Source organism: Furipterus horrens, unplaced genomic scaffold (assembly GCF_987537825.1).
Source record: "Furipterus horrens unplaced genomic scaffold, mFurHor1.1.pri manual_scaffold_17, whole genome shotgun sequence".
NCBI lineage: Eukaryota > Metazoa > Chordata > Mammalia > Chiroptera > Furipteridae > Furipterus > Furipterus horrens.
In genome coordinates, this window is record NW_028327187.1 from 56,712,465 (window position 1) to 56,733,098 (window position 20,634).

The following is a 20,634-nucleotide window of genomic DNA, read 5'->3' on the forward strand; positions in this document are numbered from 1 at the left end:
CATTCAGACAGCTAGGAGGGGCAGAGCTGGGATGGAGAAGACTGAGTGTGACAGTAGTGGCATCAGCAGAAGAGGCAGCAGCAAGGCAGTGGCTGTGTCTGGCTGGTAGAAAGTGCAGTCACACATTATAAAAGTCAGAAGGGACACCTGGGAAGCAATCCCAGCCCTAGACTAGACCTAACAGCTCACAGTTCCAGTGCCAGGGAAAATAAAGCCTCCTTGCTTCTGACTGTATAAATCAGTGGGGTTGGGGTGGTGGAAGAAACTGCCAGTCTCTCAGCAGAGTCCATTTATTTAGAGGGCCCCCATGGTCCTAGAACACCCACAAACCCACTGTCTTTGGGAACCACAACCAGGGCAACAGCAAGAGGGGGCCAGTCCCATACAGAAGTGAAAGAAGTGCCTGGAAAAGGGGCAAGTGCTGAGCAAGAGGCATCGTTTCCTCTCAGGCCTCTCCCCCAGATACAGCACAACAACATGGTGAAATGGCTTGCTCCACACTGACAAATTCCTAAGTCTCTGCCCCTTACAACATAACAGGTGTGATAGCTCTTCCTAAGACACAGAAGCAAACACAGGAAGCTGTCAAATTGAGAAGACAGAGAAGTATAACCCAAAAGAGGGAGCATATCAAGGTTCCAGCGAGAGATACAAGCGATGAGGAGATAGCCAACCTAACAGATGCAGAGTTCAAAACACTGGTGATAACAATGCCCACATGCTTGACAGACATGATTGAGTAGGGCAAACACACAAGGGAAAAAGTGAGGGCTATACTAAGTGAAACCAATGATGAAGGGAAGGAAGCTGGGATTCAAATCAATAATTTGGAAAATAAGGAAGAAAAAAGCAGTCAACCAATACAGAATGAAGTAACAAGAATTAAAAAAATGAATGAGGAGAGGCTTAGGAACCTCTGGGACAATTTTAAACATACCAACATCTGACTCATAGGGGTGCCAGAAGGAGAAGAAGAAGAACAAGAAACGGAAATTTTATGTGAAAAAATAATGAACTTCCCTAATTTCATTAAGAAAATAGACATACAAGCCCAGGAAGCACAGAGAATCCCAATGTGGACCGTAAGAGGACCATACCAAGACACATCATAATTAAAATGCCAAAGGTGAAAGATAAAGAGAGAATCTTAAAGGTAGCAGGAGAAAAGAAGAGAGTTACCTACAAGGAGTTCCCATAAGACTGTCAGGTTATCTCTCAAAAGAAACTTTGCAGGCAAGAAGGGACTAGCAAGATGTATTCAAATTGATGAAAAGTGAGGACATACAACCAAGACTACTGTATCTAGCAAAGCTACCATTCAGAATGGAAGGGCAGATAAAGTGCTTCCCAGACAAGGTAAAGCTAAAGGAGTTCACCATCACCAAGCCATTAGTACATGAAATGTTAAAGGGACTTATTTAAGGAAAAGAAGATAAAAACTATGAATATTAAAATAACAACAAACTCACAACTATCAACAACAGAATCTAAAAAATAAAAATGAAAACAAACTAAACAAATAACCAGAATAGGAACAGAATCATACGAATGAGGATCATTTGGAGGATTATTAGCTGGGAGGCAGAAGGGGGAAAAATGGGGAAATGGTGCAGGGATTAAGAAGCATAATTGGTAGGTACAAAATAGACAGGGGGATGTTAAGAATAGCATAGGAAAGGGTGAAGCCAGAGAACTTACATGCACAACCCATGGACATGAACTAAGGAGGGTAGGATTGCTGGAGGGAAGTGGAGTACTGGGTGGAGAGGAGAAAAGAGGAAAAATTGGGACAACTGTAACAGCATAATTAATAAAATATTTTTTCCCATTTTAAACCAGAAGTTTATTTAAACAACAAGATGCTTGACTTGAAGGGAAAACTATCTAGGATTCGTTTCTTTTAAAGTAATTTATCCCTACTTAAAGACAGATCATCCTACATATAATAGCTATGTACAAAAAAGTTATAAAATTATCCCTGGTTTTACAGTGATAAATGAAAAACATTAAAATTCTCCAATCAAACAAGGTATGCAAGGATTTTTATGTCGTTCTTTTTTTGTTAAACAGCGAGAGCAAAATAACTTACTGAAATATAAAGATAAGAGCTGAATGAGCATGCCACTAATGGATAAAGGGGATATTTTCACAGAACAAGTATTTTTCCCATCCCATCTCTATTTGATGTCAATCAAAACATATCATTGGCCATTTAGTTAAAAAAATGCAAATGCTTGTGCACATACATCAGTTACTTTATGTACAATAAAGGGATGGGGAAAGGGGAAATGAAAGAATAGAGAAAACTATACTGTAGTAGTCAGGATGTGGTGGAATCAAATTGCAGTTTTCTAATTGAGAATATCTTCTTGGTCTGGAGGAACAGAGTTCTGAAGTAAAGTAGTAGGTTTCCTTTTTAGTAGACACCTCCTGTTTGCTGCTGGAACACATCAATTGTATCTTCAGCCTCCATTTCCAACTGTGCAGGTGTGTCTGTTTCATTGATTGATTGCCCATCAAATCAGAATCTGATCTGCCTCATTGACCAATCCTGTCGTTCACAATAGGCTTTCATTAGTTTACTCAGTGGTGTGTGCCTCTTAATCTTAAACTGCACCACAGAACCATCCTGCGCCGCCACCTTCAAATTAATATAATCGTTGTTCTCAGTCTTAACTCCTTCCTTGGGCTTTTCATCGGCCATGGCCAGCACCAGAGTCTCCTCAGCTGCTGCTTCATAAAAGAGGTACCACGTCTGCCCCAAACAAGCACACAAGCAGCACCAGGAGTAGCAGAAGAAGGAGGTAGCAGCGGTAGAGGAGGCAGAAGGCACTCACACGTTGTATTATAAAATATTCTTTAAAAATAAAATAAAATATTATGTCTGTTTAAAAAAAATCTCAACTCCAAAAAAAAAAAATCAAAACAAAACAAACAAACAAAAAAAAGACAACCTAATTAAATAATGGGCAAAGGAGCTGAATAGACACTTCTCCATAGAGGACATACGGATGGCCAATAGACATATGAAAAGATGCTCAATGTCACTAATCATCAGAGAAATGCAAATTAAAACCACAATGAGATACCAGTTCACACTTTTTAGAATGGATATCAACAATAAATCAACCATCAACAAGTGCTGGTGAGGATGTAGACAAAGGGAGACCCTTTTGCACTGTTGGTGGGAATGCAGATTGGTGCAGTCACTATGGAGAACATCACGGAGGATCCTTAAATTTTTTAAAAGTAAAACTGCCTTATGACTCAGTATTTCCACTTCTGGGAATATATTCAAAGAAACACAAAACACTAATTTGAAAGAAAATATGTATGCTTATGGTAATGACAGCATTATTTACTATAGCTAAGATATGCAAGCAATCCTAGTGCCCATCAATAGACAAGTGGATAAAAAGGTATGGTACATATATACAATGATATATTGCTCAGCCATAAAAAATAACAAAATCTTACCTTTTGTGACAGCCTGGATGAATGTAGAAGATATTATGCTCAGTAAAGTCAGTCAGTCAGGTAAAGATAAATACCACATGATTTCACTTATATGTGGACTCTGAAGAACAATATATTGAATGAACAAACAGAAGCAGACACATAGATACAGGGGACAGACTAATAGTTGCCAGGGGGGTGTGGTGGGAAAAATTTAGAGGACTGAGAAGTACAGATTGGTAGTTACAGAATAATACAGGGGATGTAAAGTACAGCATAGAGAATAGAGTTAAAAATATTATAATATATATGTATGGTGCCAGGTGACTACTGGAAATATCAGGAGAACACTTTGTAAAGTACATGATTGTCTAACTATTATGCCATACACCTGAAACTAATGCAGAAAAATATTGAATGTAAAAAATGAACTAACCAATAAATAAATGATCAGCCAGTAACCCTAACAGAAAGTTTAAATATAAATTATAACAATATTTTTAAAAATTAAAAAAGAATATTATAATAGGAAAGAAATATTGAACTCAACTCTGCTGAAACAAAATGATGGGAAGGTTTTTAAACTCTGGAGTGACTTAGTGACAAAGTACTGAAGGATGTTAGGAGGGACATTGTTCAATGATATTAGCTCATCCAGTGTTGGCTAATTTTCTTTTGTTGAAGTTGAAGCTCCTACCCTCCCACAGAGATTGAGAGACAGGGGCAATCAATATCTTTCTTGATGATTTCATTTCAAATGGATAGATCCCAGGTCCTTGAAAAAGACATTCCTGGGTTGTTAAACTGGTCAGAGGCTGGGAGAAGATTTATCTACATTTCAAAGGGACAGAGAAAGAAATTTGCAATTACAAGTTTTCTAAAATAAATGCTCTAAGAAAACAGAGGTCAGTGGCTATAGTCAGGAGAAAATCTGTCTGAAGTTTATTCAAACTGAGGGGACATTAGGGCCATTTTGATCAATGCAGGGTTGTGGCTTCTCACATATCTGCCAATATAAAAATCATCATTGGCTTCTGAGTTTTTGACACAAGTTTCTGTTTGTACACAAAAAAAGAAGGTGTAAACAAGCATTACACCTGAAGGGAATATCGAAAATAGAGTCGAATGGTTTGGACAGAGACAGGAGGTTCTGTGCTGGGAAGACAGGGGAAATGATGGCCCAGAAATTCCACTTGAATTGTTTCTGCCCACAGGAGTTTTAAATCTCACCTCTCTGTGTTACATATGTAAAGAAATCTTTTTATATTTATATCTTCCAATTGTTAAATTTTAGGTCAGAGAATTTGGGGCTGGGAAAAAGTATAGCTATTAATTCCCTAATTTAACACGTTACCCCCTTCTCCTCTCATGACCCCCCTGATGTGTTTTATGTAGGGTTTTAATATGAGCCTCTTGTCTTGGTATCAGTGTTCACATGTTTAATCCTGCTTTATACTATAAAGGTCTTACATTGAGAATGTAGTTTTATTTTTCAATTTTTGTCCAAATGACCTTGAGAGAGTTAAAAATTAGTAAATATTTTAAATGGTTTAGGACTTTATGTATTCTTTTATTTTTTGAACCCTCGATCCTTATCCTTCATTTATAAATTTGTCTGATCTTCTTACAGAGCGAACCTGGCTACAGATTCCATTAGTCCCATCTGGGCTCGCCAAAGCTGTTACAGAGCAAAAGGGTGTTCTTTCACATGGTGCCTTGGTGTAAAACCCAACAACTAGTGTTGAGGAAAACAGGTCTTTATTTACAGTATTCCAACCCAGGGAGGGCAGTGAGCACTTCAGCTCAGAGCCCTCTTCTCCCATGGGACCCAGCACTTCCTTTGCTCTCCAAAAGGCTAGAAGTCAAAAACATGTCCAGAAGTTCCCCATCCCTTATCTGTCAGCTGTCTCCTTCAGGATCTGGGGTACGATGCCATCAGCCTCAGTATAACAGTACAGGAAAACATGTGCTTTGCCCTTTCAAAGCCACATGATATTCTCCCTTCCCAAGCCACATGGAGTTCTCTTCTGCCTTCCTTGGAAACCACGTGGATCTCCTCTTCTTCTCTCTAAGCCGCATGGAGATCTCCTTCCTGCAAACCATGAGGATCTCCTCTCTTCTTCTCTAAAATGGTTGCTGCCTATTTTTAAATCCTTGACTGCGTCCTATGACGCAGTTGGTGTGGTAACCAGTTCTGACCATTCACAGAACCTTGCACAGGCTCTGTAGGCTCTTTCCTCAGTATTACATAGTCAAATTCCCTCCCAGCTCCTTGGGCCTTGGAAGAACCAAACCATTTGCATAACTAAGACACTAGCTACTAGCCATAGTCATACAAAGGCATCTTAAAAGCTGTTCCCTTTTCCCCATCCCCTAACCCAGAGACTCTGGGGATTTTTGGAGACCCCCCCACTCTGTAACAATCTTACTCAACAAAATAGTTAATCTCCCCGGTTTTTAGTAACTTTCATTATCTTGAGCACCTAATGGGCATATAATTGCTCACTATTTTTTCGGCACTCCAAAGAACAGAGGTTTTGCAGTTTGGCAATATAATTTACTGTTTCATGATTCTTCATTTTCAACCAGATGCTGGCTCTTGTCTAAATTCAGAACTTGTCTAAATGAAGATTAACAGACTTCTCATCAAGATGGCAGCATAGGTAAATGATGGGGGGACAGGAGTTGGAAAATTTTAGTTTTAGGTAATATTTAATAAGCTTAGTAGTTAATGCATGTAAAAAGCTATTGTTTCAGGAACTGAAGGTACAGCCCACCCTGATTCCAGGATACCACAAGCAATTCAACCTTTTTGTTACAGAAGAGATCATAAGCAATCAAGATGGCATTTGAGCCATTGTACCCCAGGGAGAGACATTGTGCCACCCAGGACAGTAATAAAGAAAATCACCCAGGACACAGGACCCAAATAGAAAATCACCAGTCAATGGATGAAAGGATGTTAGGAAATTTGCCAGACTTCAACATTTATCTGATTAACTTCTTTCCTGAATTCCAAATCCCTACCTACACTTTTCCCTCCTTATAAAAAAGGCTGCCTTGAAAGGAAATGTAAGATGGTCTGTTAGGGTACCTAACTCGCTGTCTTCTCAGATCACCAGCTATCTGAACAAAGGGCCCATAAAGATTCAAACCGTGTCCCTACATATTGGTTCTGATAGTGACAGGCAGCATGAATGTCTGCTTTTCATATTTCATATTCTGGCAACTCCTTTCTGAGACAGACTTTGGGACTCTCCAGTAAGTCTGGGTATTTGGTAGGGAGTCCCATTGGATGCCTGGACTGTGGGGCCCCAGGGTACAGATTTGAAGGCTCCCTAATAGCTGCCAAGTGATTTCCCTGACTCTCCCCCCCTGACTCTCAGCACTTCCCATTGTCTTCGCTTTTGATTGAATCACTGAGCTTTCTGGTTCATGTTACAATCTCAGATCATGACTTAGATTGTCAGGAATTAAGGTGCCTTCTGGTTCACAGAGCTCTGTCTGGTAAAAAAGTGTCTTCTGGTTTAACTAAGGTGCCTTCCGGTTTGACTAAGGTGCCTCCTGGTTTTTGTGATATTACAGAGCTCTGTCTGGTAGGATGGGGGAAAGCCTCCGTTCCAGGTAACAGCCCTCTGGGGCAAGTTTTGGCTAATTGGTCAACCTATGCTTATAAAGCTATGACTAAAAAGTAAAAATGGTTTTCTTAATTGTAATACTGTTTGACTTCTGTATTGGATAATCTAGACTCAGGAGAGCTCTGGCTGCTGAATATATCTTTATATTACTGCAATTAGAGTTGTTTTGTCAAAAATCAAGGAAGTGAGACAAAATACCTAGAAACTTTTTTGAGTTTACACAATGGGAATGTAGGATTAAAAGGAAATAGCTTAATGGTCTAGAGGAAAGAGAATTTGCCTGTGAAAAACAGAAGCTCAGAGGAGAGAGACCAGGAAGACCTAGATATGGCTACTGTGAGCATGGTCAGGGTTCCCATAGCCCCTCCAGCCCTGGGGGATCTTACTCCTTACTCAACTGAGGGAACTGGGGAAAGTTAGCCTGAACTCATCTTTCTGTCTTGAACCATCAGGGAACCAAATTCGGTGGAGGACAAGCCCCTACCAGGGCAGGAAAATACCCTTTGTAAAGACTTCCAGTGGCAATGGGGCCTGAGGGTAGCCCATTGGATATTACTGGACACATATTCTGTTTTCCTCATCAGATCTGTTAAGCCAGAAAAACTCTGACAGGACCAGAATATATCCCTTTAGAATGAATGAAGGATCACACCCAGGCTTTTGAGTCCCTGAAGGCACACCTGGCTTCTACACCAGCCTTGGGACTTCCAAACCTACTAAAGCCCTCTCAATTATATGTTCATGAAAGGCAGGGCATTATTCTAGGAGCCTTTACCCAAATGCTTAGTGACATTCTGCAACCCATCACATGCTTGTTAAATTAGATCACACTGTCCAGGGCTGGCCAGCCTGCTTGAGAGCTGTGGCAGCCACCTGTGAGCTCTTATAGGAAGCTGAAAAGTTTTCCCTGGGACAGCCTATCACCATTTATGTACTCCACCAAGTGCTGTGCCTGCTGGAGCAAAAGGTAAATTTGTGGAAATTTGCTGGAAGAACATGCAAATACCAAGCAATTCTTGACAATCCCAATGTCTCTCTCAAAACCCTAAGTTAAATCCTGCCACCCATCTTCTAGAGCTTGACTTGCCTGCACTAATATATGACTGTGCTGAGATCATTGATGAAGTGTGTTCTAGCAGAATTGATTTACAGGATCATTCTCTAGAAGAGGCAGACTGGACTTTATATGTGGATAGAAGCAGTTACATGGACAAAGGAAACAGAAAGGCTGATTATGCAGTTGTGACTCTTGAAGGAGTAGTGGAGGCCAAAGCCTTGCCATCAGGAACCTCTGTTCAGACAGCTGAACTGATTCCACTGAGGAGGGCACTGAAACTGTTGCACAAAAAGAGAGTTAGGCTTGTCACCATCCCTCAGTCCCAGGTGTCCCTCTGGTGCAGTGGCTCTGGGCAGAGCAGTGGCCTGGCCAGAATGGTGCTGGAAGGAAACCCTGAAGTGGGGTTACCCCCAACCTCAGACCTCCAGCATGCTGGGAACCAGGGCTCTGGCATCCTCTTATCCTGGTGAAGACCACAGCCAGGCAAGGAACACATCAAGTATGGAACTCATCATCCTGTGCTACAATGGGTGTTCGTCAAGAGGGGACAAGGGCCTCTGGCCAAGCTGCCTTGCACTGAGCTGCCGGTCACATGCCAATGGAGTAGAGTCAGATGTAATGCACCACATCTCCACACTGCTCTTCTCCAAGGCACTGAGTAACCAGGTCTAGCACAGCATCTCCTACACACTGTCCCAGAACTACTTTGTTATAGTTGAGTACACACATGACAATGACACAGACCTGTTCAAGATTGGCTGCTCCATGGAGAACATAATTGACTTTGTAGGAACAGACATGTCCCTTGGAGGAGGGGTGGCTGAGGACCCCTCTGCCCAGAACACCATCTCCCGCTATGTCTGCTGCATCCTGTGTGACTCCTGGCCACCCTATAGTGCCTGCATCTATGCCACTGGCTTCAATGCCTCCAGCAACATCTTCCTTGGAGAGTGAGCAGCCAAATGGTGGACCCCAGACAGTCTGATGGATGGCTTAACCTGCAGCGGGGGTCCTGATGATGTACCCAGTGGGCAGCTTCTCTGAGGACTCAGACCCAGGTGTCTGGAAGGAGATCTCTGTCTGTGGGAACGTCTCTGCTTTGAGGAACAGTCATTCAGCACAGTAGCAGGGGAAGCTGGTGGGAAAGGAGTCCAATGTGCTTCAGGACAGCTACCTCATCAACCTGTGCAGAGCCACACTGCTGTGGTGCATACAGGCTGGGCTGCTGTGGGTACCTACATTGAAGTAGCTGGAGGCCCAGCTGCAGGAGGCGAGCGCAGCATAGCTGCAGTGCCCTATGGCCCTCAGCACTCTGGCCTTCCCCAGTGTAGCCTATGGCCACATAGCACCCAACAAGCAGCAGCCCTGGGTCTATGTTCATTTCTGCCAAGTCCACGGCTACCATGGTTGGGGCTGTCAGAGGGAGCGGGGCCCCCAGGAGCGCAAGTGTCCTCTGTCATCTCATGGGGCCCTGTGTGCTGTTGTGGCTTGGCCAGGGGGCCAGCCTCTGCCTGGATCCTGGGCTGCCCAGCCATGCCTTTGTACTCTGTGGCCATGACTGCTCTGAGAAGACTTCCACTATTGGGCCCAGATACCACTGCCCCATGGCACCCATGCTTTCCACACTGCCTGCCTTTTTTGTGTGGCCTGGCTCACTGGTGAACATGGCTGCGTTTGCCTCATTTTCCAGGGGCCACTGGACTAGGTTTCCTAGGGCCCCCTGCTGACGCGCCAGCCTGCCTACCCAGGTCCACCACCTCCTGCAGCCTAGAGGGAGCTCTGCATGTGGGACTCCACCTGCTTGCACATAGCCACACCACATGTATGCTTGGATAGGCTGTGCCCCTTCCCTTTCAAAGCTCGTCCTCAAAGGTGTCCCTGACACCCCTAGGCCAGTTAGAATGATGGAATCCTGAGCACTAGCTCTGTCCTGGTTTGATGGAGAGAAGCCTAACCCCCATGCTCTGGCTTTTCCTGGGGTGTCCCACATCATGCCACCAACACTATGCCCCTGAGGAAGTGAAAGAACCCTAGGCCCCTGACCCCCAGTTTAGGCTGGCTGTGCCCTGAGCTTTCCAACCTAGTTTCAGATATTCACCATGCTGCTGCCCTGGGGTCCTCTATAAACCTTGCTGCTCAGCTGCCCTCACCAATCCCACATGTCCCACATGTGTGAAATGCCTCCAGCCCAAGTCAGTTACAGGTAAGTGGCAGACTCGGACCAGCATCTGTGAAAACCCACTGTGGGCTGGACTCCATGCCAAGTGGGTTCTGGGGATGCAGAGAGATTCAGCCCTGGTTTCCTACCTGGTAGAGTTCACAGTCTAGGGAACAACAGACCAAATTACCTAATGACAGCATCGTTTCCTGTGTGCCAGGATCAGAGAAATTACCAGGGGTTATAATGCAGGTCTCACTGGCAGGTGGGAAAGTGAAGAAGGGTTCACGAAGGAGGAAGCATAGGAACTCAGCTTCAGTGAAATCTCCCACAGGAAGGGGAGGGTGCTGTAGACAGAAGAGAGGTGGAGCACAGGCTCCGAGGTTAGTAAGCAGGAAACTGAGTGGGGTTCCGAGTGGCTGGAGTAGGGGCTTCAGGAGGGTGGGAAGGAGGCTGAAACAAGAGGCTGGGGCTGTGCTAGCAGAGAAGATGCTGGACGGAGGATTCAGAACCTCATTTGTGAAGTCAGGAGCTGAGGGAAGAGAGAGGACTTGCAGTTCCGGAACATTGGCTGTGATGCAAGGGCTACCATTCCCGAGTGCCCACTTTGTGTCCAACATTTGCTAATGATAATAATAACTATGTTAATTGAGCATGAGAGAGAGAGAGAGAGAGAGAGAGAGAGAGAGAGAGAGAGAGAGAGAGAGAGAGAGAATGTATATAATATAATGACTCAAGGGAAGCTTTTCTAATTTTGCAGGCACATGGTTCCATTTGGAAGGAAAAAGGACTATTAACTTCCAACATAAAGGAAATTAGGCATGCAGCAGAAAATTTAAAGTTGTTAGAAGCTGTTCAGGTACCTCTACAGGTGGAAGTCACTGCCCTGGGCATCAGAAAGAGGACACTGAAGTGGCTAGAGGAAACAATCTGGCTGATTGAGCAATGAAAGAGGCTGCTAAAGGAACATTTGTAATGCTTTTGGTACCTGTTCTAGACTTTTCACAATTTGACCCTGAATATTCAACTGCAGACTTAGAGAAAGCTGAGAGCTGGGGTTTTTTATGAAGAAGGTGCTCACAGTGATTGGAGAAAGAATAAGAAAGGAGTTATACTGCTTCCTGAACATTTAGTAGACCCAGTCATGACGCATTTGCATGAGGCCACTCACTATGTAAGGGACTCATTAACCATATATATTAAACTATGGCTCACAGGTCCTGGAATTTCTAAAGCCATACAAAAAGTAAATTGCTAGATGTGTGTGCATCAGAAGAACAACACCAAGACAGATCTTCATCAAAAGAAAGAAAGCAAAAAATACCAAGGACAGAGTCTGTTTAAGGACAGAAAAATAGACTTCACCCAGATGCCAAGGGTCCATGGGTGGAAATATTTGTTAGTCTTTGTTGACACTTTTTCAGGAGTAGAAGCCTATCCTACTAGAGTGGAGAAATCCTCGGAAGTAGTGAAAGACATACTGAAGGAAATACTTCCTCACTTTGGCTTACCCAGCAGCATTCAAAGTGGTAGTGGACCTGCTTTTGTTTCAGAAATTACACAGATTAGTAAATTTTTAAGAATCAAGTGGAGACTCCACATGGCCTGGAGACCTTAGGCTTCTGGAAAGGTAGAAAAGATTAATCACACCTTGAAGAAAAATATAGCTGAGCTGTGTCAAGAAACTCATCTCCAGTGGGATCAAGCTTTACCTATTGCCCTGCTCAGTATAAGGGTGGCTCCTTAAAGTGTAGTTCAATTGAGCCCTTATGAAACTGTGTATGAGTGACCATCTCAGACTATGACTGGGATGGGAGATATGCATATAGATCAGGAAGTGAAGGTAAAGAAATATGTACAACATTTAAATAAGACATTAGCTGTAATTAATGATCTTGCTTGTATTAGAGCCCTCTCCCCCACAGGTTTGGCTACATTCCTTTGAGCATGGGATCTCCAGAAGACAGGTTCTCAAGAGAACCAACTAAAAGAAAAGTGGACTGGATCTTAGGACATACTCCTCACCATGCCCACTGTGGTAGAGTTGGCAGGAATAAAACCTTGGATTCATCACACCAGAGTAAAGAAATCACCAGAGCAACAATGGATCACTGAACTGCAAGAAGACCTAAAAGTCTTCTTTTGAAAATAATTACTTATGTTCTTTTCATGACTTTTTGTTTGGCTTGATGTTACGGAGAACTTATTCCTTTCAAATGAGATGAAAATATTTGGGCATATTTAACAAAACATGTTCCAAACTGACTTTTGTATTGCAGGAAGCACTTATGTTGAACATTCACTTCATGTCTTATAGGTGTTTGTACTCCCCTGGAAAGCCTCTGAAATTATACTTTATTTAAGCATATCAATAAGAAAATGACCTACTATGATATTTATAATTGGGGACCTGTGGTATCTCAAAAGGACAGGGAAATGTTTTCCTTAAAAATTGTTAATATGGCCCCAGCTAGAGAGTATGCAACTTTTTTCAACTGTGCTAAAAATTCTTTTGTGCTTTCAGCAGATGTAAAGATGAACTGCACCACCACCACTAATGCATCTTATGCCTTTGGTCACGTTAAATTGCCTGCAGGATGGTTTCTAATATGAGGTCCTATCTATGAGCAAATATATATATATATATATGGAAGAATATAGGATCAGTTAACATTAATGTAGTGCCTACCAAGTTACTTAGTTTATGTAGTAGATGACATGTCTATTTTATAGAGAAATAGTCAAAGTTTGAGAAGTTAAGCAAGTTTTCTCAAATTTACACAGCCAAAATTAACTAGAACATTTTAGATGCTTAATAAATAGCTCTCATGTATTAAACCTCTTCTCTACCAGGTAAGAGCTCTACAAGATGCATTATTTAACTAGCATTAGTCCACCCCCTCCAACTGAAAGAGGTATGATTACTCTCATTATATAGGTGAATAACTATTTACTAGATAGCCCTTTAAGAAATGGTTTATCAATCCTGCTCTACTCAAACCTTGCACTTCTGCTCCCCACAATGAGTTATATTCTGATAAAGAGTTGAGAGGGGAGCAAAGGGGAAAAATTGGAACTACTATAACAACATAACCAATAAAATAAACTAAAAAAAAAGTTGGTGATTTTTCCCCCAAAATTTATTTGTGCCAGCTGTTCTTTTATTTCAAACGCTCAATATAATCTCATTTATATTAACCAATATCATGTGAATTTAATACAAAAATAGAGATTTGAGGGGAAATCACTTTTCTATGTAGACAATGGATTAAAAGAGGCAAGAATGAAAGCAGGAAGACCAGTTTGAGATTGCAGTGACTCAGGTATGACTTGACTAAGATGGTTAGTAGACATCAGGTGGGTTCCAGGTATATTTTGGCACTACAATCAGTATGATTTGGAGGGAAGATGGCGGAGGAGTGAGGAGAGGTTGAGGTTTCAGGCTCCCGAGGCCCTTCTGCAGTTTGGGCTAACTGCAGACAGAACATCTCAGTGAGCAGCTGGACACTGGCAGGAGTCGAGCCAAGGCACTGCTGGATTAGAGAAAATCCATCTGGGAACAACCTGTTTAGTGAGGATAGCGGAGAAAAAGGGGAAGAAATGGGATTCCTGACTGGGGCGGCTGCCGGAGCTGCAGCTGGAAGGACACAAAGGATTTTTGGGGACCACAGGCTGCCCGGGGAGAGGAGTTGGGAGGAGAGCGGATCTCTGCCCGCTGGCAGAGACCGGACTCGACCAAGTGGCATTGGCGCTGAAGGACAGGAGACAGCATGCTGCCGGGCAAGTGAGAACATAATTCTCCTTTATATTTTTCTCTAGTGGATGGCAGAGAGGGGAGGAGAGTTTGGGGGTGGTAGGCCATTCTTGAGGAGAGCAGGCGCAGTGGTGCACTCATCCACCCCCCAACCCTCCCCTTGGGTTGCAGGGGCGCGCATAGGGAAGTGCCCTCATTCACTGGCCCAGGTGCGCAGGGCTGTGCGTCCAGGTGCCCCTCGGACACACGCCAACAGACATAAAATCAGTGACCCAACGGGCGCAGGGAGGGCCCACTGGACACACAGAAGACTGTGCACAGTCGTCCCTGGTCAGCCCAGTGGGCATGAGGCCCAAGTACCAGGCTGGAATCCTGAGCGCAGAGCACTTGCCCAGGCTCTGCACGTGCCTGCTCAGGAGGTGCGGGAACGGTGGGCAGCAGGACTCACAGACACTCACTTCTACTGAGCACAAGTGTCTGCAGCCCTGCCCTAAGAGGCGAAAGACCAACGTCCAGAACACGGTGCTGCAGGCCTGAGGCTAGCTCCCCAGCCGCTTGGGTGCACACCGGCACTCAAGCCAAAAAAACACCTCAAGGGCTTTCCCGGAGTGCAGCGCGGCCAGCTTCCTCGGAGCCCAGCGCGGCAGGCCTGAGCTTAGTTCCCCGGACACCTTGGGCGCACACCGGTGCTCGAGCCAAAAAAACACCTGGAGGGCTTTCCCGAAGCTTTGCACGGCCTGCTTTCTAGGAGCGTGGCGGGGCAGGCCTGAACTTAGTTCCCCAGCCGCCTTGGGCGCTAAACCGGTGTTCGAGCCAAAAAAAACACATGGAGGGCTTTCCTGGAGCTTGGGGCAGCCTGCTTTCTGGGAACGCGGCGAAGCAGGCCTGAGCTTAGTTCCCCAGCTGCCTTGGGCGAGCACTGATGCTTGAGTGAAAAAAAAAAAAAAAAACAAAAAAAACACCTTGCCAGCTTCCCCAAAATGCGGCGTGGCCTGCTTTCCTGGAGCGCTGCGTGGCAGACCTGAGGTGGGCTCTTGGCTGCCTTGCATTGTGCCTTGCCGGCCACCTCGCGCACACCACTGCTGCAAGGAATAGGAATCTCTGACCCATCACATTAGACCAGCTGTGGACGCAGAAAAAGAAGACGACACAAGAAGGCTGAACTGACATCTCCACAAAAGAATTCGAGATAAAGTGGATAGAGTGACTCCCAATCAACAAGCCAGAAGGAATATCCTAACAACAACAACAAAAAAATCTGAAATATAACCAGACAGCATAAACAAACGATATAAAAGGTACCCCAAGAACATCAGGCTCAGGAGATCAAAGAGACTGCACCACTGAATCCCCCAGATCTACCATAAAAAATCTCATACCACAAAGGTGGGAAGGCAAAGCAGACAAATCCAAATAACAAAAACAAACAAGAAGAATTAAACATGGTAAGACACAGAAACAACCTCTCAATGAAAAGAAAAGAGGAATCCCCAGAAAAAGAGGTAGATGGAATAGACATAGCCCAAATGTCCGACATGGAATTCAAAACTATGGTGGTGAAGAAGCTCAATATGCTTGAAAACCTCAAAAACAACTATGACAACCTCCAAGGAAGTTACCAACAGCTCCAAGAAATTTACAGGGAACTTGCAGAGAACTACACCAGCATAAAAAAAGACATAGAAACTATCAACAAGAACCAGGAAGAAAAGAAGAATGCAATCTCTGAACTGAAAAACACAGTAGAATCAGTCAAAAGCAGACTAAATGAAGCAGAAGATCAGATTAATGAGTTAGAGGATAATGTAGGTAATAATTCTCAAATGATACAGCAAAATGAAAAAAGACTGAAAAATATGAACAAGATGTAAGGGAATTACAGGATAGTATTAGAAAAAATAATTTAAGGATCATCGGAATACGAGAGGGAGAAGAAAAGGAGCATGGAATTGAAAATCTGATAGGAGAAATAGTGACAGAAAATTTTCCGAACCTGATGAGAGAAAAAGCTATGCAAGTCCAAGAAGCACTGAGAGTTCCAATCAAGAGAAACCCCCAAAAACCCACTCCAAGGCACATCATAGTTAAAATGGCAACATTCCAAGACAAAGAGAGAATCCTAAAAGCAGCAAGAGAAAAACAGCAAATAACTTACAAGGGAGCTCCAATAAGGCTATCGACCGATTTCTCAACAGAAACATTACAAGCCAGAAGGGAATAGTCAAAAATATTTCAAACAATGAAAAACAAAGGACTACAACCAAGAATACTCTACCCAGCAAGGCTCTCATTCAAAATAGAAGGTGAAATAAGAAGTTTCTCAGACAAAGGAAGACTAAAAGAATACATCTCCACAAAACCAGCATTGCAAGACATGCTAAAGGGAATGTCCTAAGAAAAAGGAAGAGAAAAAACAAAAAAAGAGTAGAGGAACAGAGATACAAAAGGGAAATGAATAAATACATGTCAATAATAATGTTAAATGTAAATGGCTTAAATGCTCCCATTAAAAGACATAGGGTAATGGAATGGATATGAAGACAGGACCCACATATTTGCTGTCTACAAGAAACACACCTCAAAACAAAAGATTTACATAGACTGAAAGTAAAGGGATATAAAAAAAATATTCCAAGCAAATGGACCTGAAAAAAAGCTGGGGTAGCAGTCCTCATGTCAGACAAAACGGATTTCAAAGCAAGGGCAATAAAAAGAGACAAAGAAGGACATTTCATAATACCTAAAGGAACGATTCATCAAGAAGATATAACACTGATAAACATATATGCACCCAACATAGGAGCACCCAAATACATAAAGCAAGTACTAGAAGACCACAAGAAGGATATTAACAACAACACACTCATAGTAGGGGACTTCAACACTCCATTATCAACAATAGACAGATCATCCAAGCAAAGAAACACCAAGGATATACAGGCATTGAACAACACACTAAACCACATGGACTTAACTGATATATATAGAACTTTTCACCCCAAAGAAGCAAAATATACATTCTTTTCAAAGGCACATGGGAGATTTTCAAAGATAGACCACATAATAGGACACAAAACAAGCCTCAACAAATTCAAGAAAATTGAAATCCTATGCAGCATCTTTTCAGACCACAATGCCTTGAAACTAAAAATCAACCTCAGGGAAAAAAATCAAAGACACCCAAACTCATGGAGAATGAATAACACGCTCTTTAATAATGAATGGGTTAACAATGACATCAAAGAGGAAATCAAGAGATTTCTAGAAACTAATGACAATGAACACACAACAGCCCAAAACCTATGGGACACAGCAAAAGCAGTCCTAAGAGGGAACTTCATAGCAATACAGGCATATCTGAAAAGGCTACAAGAATCTCAAATAAAAAACCTAACCATAAAGCTACAAGAACTAGAACAGCAACAACAAACAAAGCCTAGGGCAAAAAGAAGAAAGGAAATCATCAAGATCAAAGCGGAATTAAACGACATAGAAACCAAACGAACAATCCAAAAAATCAACAAAACTTGGAGCTGGTTCTTTGAAAAAATAAACAAAATTGACAAGCCTCTAGCCAGGCTCATTAAGAAAAAAAGAGAGAAGACCCAAATAAACAAAATCAGAAATGAAAGAGGAGAAATCACGACTGATACCTCAGAAATACAAACAATTATAAGAAATTACTACAAACAAGTATATGGCAAGAAATTTGACAACCTAGTAGAAATGGACAGATTTCTAGAAACATAGAACCTTCCCAAACTGAATCAAGAAGAAGTAGAAAGTCTCAACAGACCAATAACAAAGAAGGAAATTGAAACAGTAATCCAAAATCTCCCTGCACACAAAAGCCCTGAACCGGATGGCTTCACAGGCGAATTTTACAAAACATTTAGGGAAAAACTAACGCCTACCTTCCTCAAATTATTTCAGAAAATCCAGGAAGAGGGAAAAATCCCAAACTCTTTCTATGAAGCCAGTATTACCCTCATCCCAAAAACCAGGTCAAGACACAGCAAAGAAAGAAAACTACAGGCCAATATCACTGATGAACATAGATGCTAAAATCCTCAATAAAATTTTGGCAAACAGGATCCAACAATACATCAAAAAGATCATACACCATGATCAAGTGGGATTCATCCCAGGGATGCAAGGATGGTTTAATGTTCGCAAATCAATAAATATAATATATCATCTAAACAAAATTAAAGACAAAAATCACATGATCATATCTTTAGATGCAGAAAAAGCATTTGATAAAGTACAACACCCATTTATGTTGAAAGCACTCAGCAAAATGGGAATAGAGGGAGCATACCTTAACATCATTAAGGCTATATATGAGAAGCCTGAAGCCAACATCATACTCAATAGACAAAAACTGAAAGCATTCCCCCTGAAATCAGGAACTAGACAAGGCTGTCCACTCTCCCCACTTCTATTCAACATAGTGTTGGAAGTCCTAGCCACAGCAATCAGATAAGACAAAGAAATAAAAGCATCCAAATTGGGAAAGAAGAAGTAAAACTATCACTATTTGCAGACGACATGATAGTATACCTAGAAAACCCTATAAACTCCATTAAAAGACTACTTGATATAATAAGTGGATTTGGCAAAATAGCAGGGTACAAAATAAATATACAGAAATCTAAGGCATTTCTGTACACCAACAATAAAACCTCAGAGACAGAAGCAAAAAAGAAAATACCATTTACTATAGCAACAATAAAAATAAAGTACCTAGGAATAAACTTAACCAAAGAGATAAAAGACCTGTACACTGAAAATTATGCAACATTGAAGAAAGAAATTAAGGAAGATACAAATAAATGGAGGCAAATACCATGTTCTTGGATGGGAAGAATCAACATCATCAAAATGGCCATACTACCCAAAGCAATTTACAAATTCAATGCAATCCCTATTAAAATACCAATGACATATTTCACTGACCTAGAACAAATCCTCCAAAAATTCATATGGAACCAAAAAAGACCCCGAATAGCAAAAGCAATAGTGAAACAGAAGAACACAGCAGGAGGAATCAGGATACCAGACATCAAACAATACTACAAAGCCACTGTGATCCAAACAGTCTGGTAGTGGCATAAGAACAGACATATAGGTCAGTGGAACAGAATTGAAAGCCCAGAAATAAACCCAGGCCTCTATGGTAAACTAATCTTTGATAAAGGAGGAAAGAACATAAAATGGAGTGAGAAGAGCCTCTTTAACAAATGGTGCTGGGAGAACTGGACAGGGACGTGCAAAAAAATGAAACTAGACCACCAACTTACACCACAGACGAGAATAAACTCAAGATGGATTAAAGACTTAAATGTAAGCCGTGATACTATTAAAGTCCCAGAGGAAAACATAGGCAGGAAATTTTCAGATATCACACGTAACAATATCTTCACGGATACATCTCCTAAGGCAAGAGAAGTAAAGGAAAAAATAAACAAATGGGACTACATCAAACTGAAAAGTTTCTGCTCAGCAAAAGAAAACATCAGCAAGATGAAAAGGAAACCAACCATATGGGAAAACATATTTGCCAATGATATCACAGACAGGGGACTGATCTCCAAAATATATAAAGAGCTTATATGACTCAACATCAAGAAAACAAACAACCGAATTAAAAAATGGGCAAAGGACCTGAACAAACACTTCTCCGAAGAGGACATACAGAAGGTCCATAGACACATGAAAAAATGCTCAACATCATTGGCCTTCAGAGAGATACAAGTAAAAACCACAATGAGCTACCACCTTACACCTGTCAGAATGGCCATCATCAACAAATCAACAAACAACAAATGCTGGCGAGGATGTGGAGAAACAGGAACCCTACTGCACTGTTGGTGTGAATGCAGGCTGCTGCGGCCACTATGGAAAACAGTATGGAATTACCTCAAAAAATTAAAAATGGAACTGCCGTTTGAACCAGTGATTCCACTGCTAGGATTATACCCGAAAAATCCTGAAGCCCTAATTCAAGAGAACTTATGCACCCTTATGTTCATAGCAGCCCTGTTTACAGTAGCTAAGTGCTGGAAACAGCCTAGGTGCCTGTCTGTGGATGAGTGGATCAAAAAACTGTGGTACATCTACACAATGGAATACTATGTAGCAGAAAGAAAGAAGGAACTCCTGCCATTTGCGACAACATGGATGGAATTAGAGAGAATTATGCTTAGTGAAATAAGCCAGGCAAAGAAAGCAAAATACCATATGATATCACCCAATACAGGAAACTAAAGAGCAACACAAACAAACGAACTAAATAGGCAAAGACTAGAATAGTAGTCAGTAGGGGGGAGGGGGGAGGGAGAGAAGGGGGATAAGTAAGGGAAGGGTCATGTCAAGGAACGTATATGAATGACTCATGGACATGGACAACGGGGAGGGATATAATTGTGGGAGAAGGGATGGGCTGGGAGTGGGGAGCAATGGGGGAAAAATGGGACAACTCTAATTGAACAACAAAAAATAAAATTAAAAAAAAAACAATCTGTATGATTTGCTGATGTAGCTATTTTGGGGAGGAAGAAGGTAAGAG

The 20,634-nt window shown here is 42.2% G+C and overlaps 2 pseudogenes; one reads left to right on the forward strand and one right to left on the reverse strand.

Annotated features, from left to right (window-relative positions):
• Positions 1-2,416: 2,416 nt before the first annotated feature.
• Positions 2,417-2,704, reverse strand: LOC149991046 (small ubiquitin-related modifier 2 pseudogene; annotated as a pseudogene).
• A 5,821-nt stretch (positions 2,705-8,525) lies between these two features.
• LOC149991047 (E3 ubiquitin-protein ligase pellino homolog 3 pseudogene) lies at positions 8,526-9,856 on the forward strand (annotated as a pseudogene).
• Positions 9,857-20,634: the final 10,778 nt, after the last annotated feature.